We start from the raw sequence: 6,000 nt of genomic DNA, 5'->3' as shown, positions 1-6,000 counted from the left end.
AGGTGCCTCGAACAAAGACACCGTACTTGGATATCTCTCTCTCTCTTTCTCTCTCTTGCTCTCCCCCTGTCTCCCTCTCTCTCCCCCCTCTTTTCCACCCCCTTTCTCCCACTCTCTGTCACGTTCACTCTCTGTGTCTCTCTTTTTCTCCTCCTTTGTTGCTCTTTGTCTCTTTCTCTGTCTGTGTCTTTTAACCTATTTTGCTCTAACTTCATTTTCTCTCTTTTCTCTTTCTCTCTTTCTACCCTTTGCGCTTGCTTTTCTCTTTTGTCTTTTCTCTCTTTCTGTCTTTCTATTTCTCTTTGGATTTCTTTCTTCCTCTCCCTTTCTTTTCCCCCTCTCTCACGACTTTTTATCTCTTTTGTTTCTCACGCATTTCTCTAGCTCTCTTTTTCTTTCTCTTGAATCTACTAGTCCGGCCCCCGACAAAATGTTTGTTCTATGGTGTGGCCCCCGAGTTCAAATGAGTTCGACACCCCTGTCCTATGCAAATGATATGCAAATGATATGCCAACGAGCCGCACTTGACCCCGCCCACGCGTCTAATAAAGCGACGACCGCGCCTCCGGAGCGCACCTTCTTTTTGCGGCGTCTCGCCTTGCGGCACCCTACAACTTTAAGGGAGGGGTGAGGAAGAGGGAGGGGCGAGGCGTGACGTCGCGTGACGTGGCGTGCCGCAGCGTGCGCGTGCACGCCACCTCTCCACGCAGGCGTCCGGCGCGTGCGCGCGCCCGCGCGTCGCTGGTGAATCGGCGCCACTCGCCTTCCGTCCTTCCCCGGGCGAGGATCGAGAAAATCGGATGCTGGGGGGGAGGGACGAGGGGAGGGGGGGGACGCGGAGCAACGTCCTCACGTTTAGCCGCACTCACAGCTCGGAATTACAATTAAGAGCGCAGAAGGATCCCAGCGGTGAGTCTTTCTTCTTATTTGCATTTCTCCGTCTTGTAATATCATCGCGAATATACGCCGCGAGCCGATGAGATGGCCGCTCATTCACGCCTTCGCGCAGTCACATCGATCGCGGCCGAGCGTGCACCTTCCCAGTCGAGAACTGGGCACTGGTTTTCCATTCGCCCAGTCCGCCCATTACAAGCTGTCCGTGTGCGCGAAACAAGGAAAACTTTATGGCATCTACTGCTCAATTCGTTGACTTTTGTCTTTTTTTTAATGCACAATGATTATAAGGCGCACCTTCATGTTTTCATAGCCAATCCGCATGACACAAAAATAACAGTTACAGCAGGGGTGTCAAACTCATTTTAACTCAGGGGGCCACACGATAGAACAAACATCGTGTCGGGGGCCGGACGAGTAGATTCGAGAGAAAGAAAAAGAGAGATCGAGAAATAAGAGAAGGGGAGAGAGGGCGGGACAAAGAAAGAAAAGGAGAGGGAGAGTCCGTGAGAAACAAAAAAGGTAAAAAGTCGTGAGAGAGGGGGAAAAGAAAGGGAGAGGAAGAAAGAAATCTAAAGAGAAATAGAAAGACAGAAGGAGAGAAAAGAGAAAAGAAAGAGCGAAGGGTAGGAATAGAGAAAGAGAAAAGAGAGAAAAGGAAAAAAGGAAGTTAGAGCAAAAGAAGTTAAAAAGACACAGAGAGAGAAAGAGACAAAGAGCAACAAAGGAAGAGAAAAAGAGAGACAGAGAAAGAGAGTGGGAGAAAAGGGGTGGAAAAGAGAGAGAGAGAGAAAGAAATCCAAGTACAGTGTCTTTGTTTGAGGCACCTGGCTTGGGCAACATGAAGTGGACATATTTCAACCTGCAGCTTGTTTTTCTCTTACGCTTCTCTGAGTGTTGTCTCCCGGGCCAGATCCAATCCCTTAGCGGGCCTGATCTGGCCCGCGGGCCGCCTGTTTGACACCTGTGAGTTCGAGCGAGGTTTACATGAGAGAATCCTATTTTTCGTAGAACGCGCATTTTGGAGTTCCCGCTTTCACAAAAATAAGAATGGATCCATTCATAAACGGTGACTGTGTGGTAAAGCATTTATAGCATTTGTGGCCCCCAGCTCAAAGCAGTGTGAGACCCCTCCTGGTATAGATGCTGTAGAAAAACGATAGAATAGTCCAATAGTATGACTGAAGAAATATTGTTTCAATGAGAAGAGAATCGTTTTTTCCAGTTTGATGTGGCAGCAACAAAAAAGAACATATCCCAAAAGAAGTGGCAGAATCTGTGGTGCGCTCCTTTAGGGTGGTGATGGCCCTGCCTGGGGAAGAAATGTTGAAATGCACAACTTTGTGGAAAAGTGCCATCCTGAGCAAAGAACAAATAGTTGAAAAAGAATAAGAAGAAGAAGAGGATGAAGGAAAGGAATCCTCCCTTTTTATTATTGCACGTTCGCACTTGAGCACGGAAAGCGGCAGCCAGCAGCGCTTCGTTTTGCAGCGTTTATTGACGATCGGCTGATTTCTCGTAGAAAAGGAGAAGATTCTGATCATTGGGTTTATTGTGTCATGATGGCTGATTGGGGGCACGTGCGACTGCCCCGTTGCCGCCGACAGCCACGGGATCCGATCGGCTGTTTTAAACTCCCGTCTTCTGAAAGGAACCCCTCAGACCATCTGCGAACCTATGCTCACAGCTAGGCAAGCTTTTGTACTCTCTGACATTATCCTGGCCTGTTTTCTTGCCTGATCCCTGTTGCCGACCTTTTTCTGGACCCGTTTCTGTTTTGCTCCTCTGTCCTGGCCATGGACCTGTTTTTGCCCTGTTTTCTGCCTGATACCTGTTGCCGACCTCTTTTCTGGACCCCGTTTCTGTTTTGCTCCCCCGCCCCGGCCATCGACCTGTTTTCTCGCCGTCTACGACGACCCTCGCTCGACACAGAAGTGGCACTTCTGCGTTCCTGTCATCTGCTACCCGTGACGACAACCATCGGATGGTGAAAGCAAGCGCTGCTCTCTTTCTTAATCAAAACTGAGTCAAAGGAACGCTATTGGGTCCCGTCTCTGTCTCTGGTTTGTGACACAGTGTCTATCCTGCAACAATAAGTAATGCCCGCATTGGGAATACATCACCAATTTTCTGCGAGTCTTCGAATATCGCTGATGAAAAGCCATCGGAGGAGGCTGTGGACTCTTCAAAAGGGGCCTCCGATCCAAAGACGTCAATCACTTGAACCCGTCTCGTCAGAAGATCCTATGAATGCATCGAAAAGGGGTCGCCCTTCGCACTCATCACAAACAAATAGGTCACTCTCGGCGTCCAAAAGGTGGCTGGGTCATTGTGATTTTCGAGAGGATTTCATTTCAAACTCACGCCGTAGATGGCCGTCTTTGAATACATTCTTCCGAATGTCCTCTCAAAATGAGCCTTTAGTGCTTGTCTGAGGATATTTCAACCCATCCATCCATCCATGATCTGCACCGCTTATCCTCAGTAGGGTCGCGGGGGTGCTGGAGCCCATCCCAGCTGTCTTCGGGCAGTGAACAGGGGACACCCTCAACCGGTCGCAGGGCACAAAGGGACAGACGACTCACTCGCTCATTCCCGCATAGGGACAATTTGGACCGGACAATTCACCTGACATGCATGTTTTTGGATGTGGGAGGAAACCCACTCAAGCAGAAGAACATGCAAACTCCACACAGGAGGTTCGATCTCATGACCTCAGAACTGTGCCGCACACGCTAACCACTACGCCGCCGTGCTGCCTGAACAAAACATGATCATAAGAAAAGACAGGCGCATGAATTAGCTTTACCTGAACAAAACATGAAAGTAAGACAATGCAGGATGTGTTGGAACACGAATTGAAAGGGAACAAAAACTGGAAATCAATCATTTGGACGCTTGACTTGACGCTCCTTATTGAACACAAAACCTGAAAAGAAAGCAAGGCAGAATAGATCGGGACACTCACTCGAACTGAACAAAATGAGAAAAAGACAAATAATGATACGCACTGAAGAAAAACCGGAAAGAAAAACGGATACGTCGGAACACCGAACATGGGAGGAAGAAAACGAGAGGACGTCAGACTGTCGGAACCAGAACAGGATCAGGACCCAAAGGCGTGACGTTCTTACACAAGCCTTTTATTTGACTGGAAATGGGGAGTCATGCGCGGTCTGGCGTGGAAAGACTGGAAGCCAGAGACCGACGAAACAGATTCCGATTGCCCGAGTTGATATCGGACAGGATGAAAAAAACGAATCAGGATATCGAAAATAAACAGGATAAACTAGACGAGAACAAAAACTGGAAAAAATAACAACGGGGACAAAAACAGACAGAAACAAAACTGGAACCTGAAATTAAAAAAGGACAAAAATGAACGGGAACAATAGCGGACTGGAAACAGGAAAACAGGACCGAGTCAGAAGTTTGTTTGACGGGCTGACAAAACAGCAAGAGAGCACTGAGCTTAATATAGAAAGAAATCCAATCCCTCAACGAGCCTCAGCCGGCGTCCCATGAGCAGGGCTAATTGGGAACCATGGCAATCATGACACACACGGGCGGGGTCAATCGGGCCCCATGGCAACCGTGTCACACATGGGCGTGGTCAACTGGGCGCCATGGCAACCGTGACAAAGACGACCGATTGCGATCGAACGAAAACACGACAACGCAGGATGCGTTGGGACATGAAATCTAACCCGACACAAAACCTGAAAGAAAAACACTACAACCGACAAGTACCTGTGGAGCGTCGTGCGACTCTTTGGTGCCCCCTAGTGTTTTCCGATGGTATTTGATCGTGCAAAATGTCAAACATTCTTAACATTTTCCAATGATGGATCATTCATTCATCCATTCATTCATTCAATCACATAAACGCAGCAGCCCTTGGATCCCCAAAGAGAGTCTCGACCGATTGCTACCCGATTGGTTCCTTTCCTTTTTAAGCCCAGTCCTTTCACTCGCCTGTTGTCAGTCCGTCAGCAAACCTCTGTTCCTACAAGGCATGCACTTTGACTCTGACTCCCGTCGGTCCTGCTTTTTGCACCCGTTTTTTTCCACCCGTTCGTTCCTTATCTCCTTGTTTGTCTCCGCCTACGACTTTGACCCTGATCACGCTTGCTCTCCTGTCCCGGCTTACGACCCGTTTCTGATGCCGACCACGTTTTTGCTCTCCTGTCCCGGCTATCGACCTGTTTTTTCCATCCTTGACACCGCCATCTCCCGCTACGTATTCGGATCACGATCCGATTGTGTGAGCGGCTTGCTTCCCGCGAGCAGCGAGCACCAAATCATGGGCGCTGCCCTTCCTCTTTCTATCAATAAACTGGGGGTTAACGCAACGCATTTGGGTCCTGATTCTGTTCTTGTGGTGACAGACCGATTCTTCAGGTGTTCTTGGTTTTAGTCGCGGCAGCATCGGGTTCACCATCGCACCCTGAAAACCCATCTCTCCCTCTCCTAGAGCTACGGTGTCACTCGAGGACAAAATTCATCCGACACCCGAGGCCATCCCAGTCCGTACCGGCGACTTCACGAAGCACTTATTTGAAGCACTTATTTGAAGCACTCCTTAAAGCGTTATTTGATCATTTCATGTTAAGACATCATAACGAGACTCATTCAATTGTTTTACTCAGACATTTTGCTTTTTTCTAAATCCAATATGGCTCTTTTAACATTCTGGGTGGCCAACCCCTGCCCTGCCCTAAACTCTTCACCGTAACCCTAAACCCAAAGCCTCATCGCCTAACCTGTAGACCTGGGGACAATTTCAGCCCAGGGAAGATAGTTTGAGGCCCTTACCTTAATATGAGTGTTGTCAGGACCAGAACGGAGACAGGACCCATTTGCGTTAAGTTTCCCTCACTTTTATTGAAAGAAAGGAAAGGGTTGCACCCACCATCCAGTGATCGCTGGACGCGGGAAGCGAGTCGCTCTGAATACGGAAGTGGGACTTCCTTGGCGAGCGGTGTCGGGAACAGAGAAACAGGTCAGTAGCCGGGACAGGAGAGCAAAAAACGTGGTCGGGTCAGAAACAAGTCGAAAGCCAGGAGAGGAGAGCGGACGTGGTAGGAATCAAAAACGGTTCGAAGC

At 48.9% G+C, this 6,000-nt stretch overlaps 1 protein-coding gene across 1 annotated transcript in view; it reads left to right on the top strand.

Moving 5' to 3' along the window:
- Positions 1 to 772: 772 nt before the first annotated feature.
- cntn3b (contactin 3b) overlaps positions 773 to 6,000 on the top strand; it is a 40,376-nt gene continuing 35,148 nt past the window's right edge. Inside the window, exon 1 of the mRNA XM_088339102.1 lies at positions 773 to 909. The gene's annotated coding sequence lies outside the window, so the exon portion shown is untranslated. The remainder of the gene's footprint in view (positions 910 to 6,000) is intronic.

This window comes from Urocampus carinirostris, chromosome 6 (assembly GCF_059441175.1).
Source record: "Urocampus carinirostris isolate Australia breed hairy pipefish chromosome 6, RoL_Ucar_1.0, whole genome shotgun sequence".
NCBI classification, from domain to species: Eukaryota; Metazoa; Chordata; class Actinopteri; order Syngnathiformes; family Syngnathidae; genus Urocampus; species Urocampus carinirostris.
The sequence above is the reverse complement of the archived record's forward strand: the minus strand, read 5'-3'. Positions and strand labels throughout refer to the sequence as shown.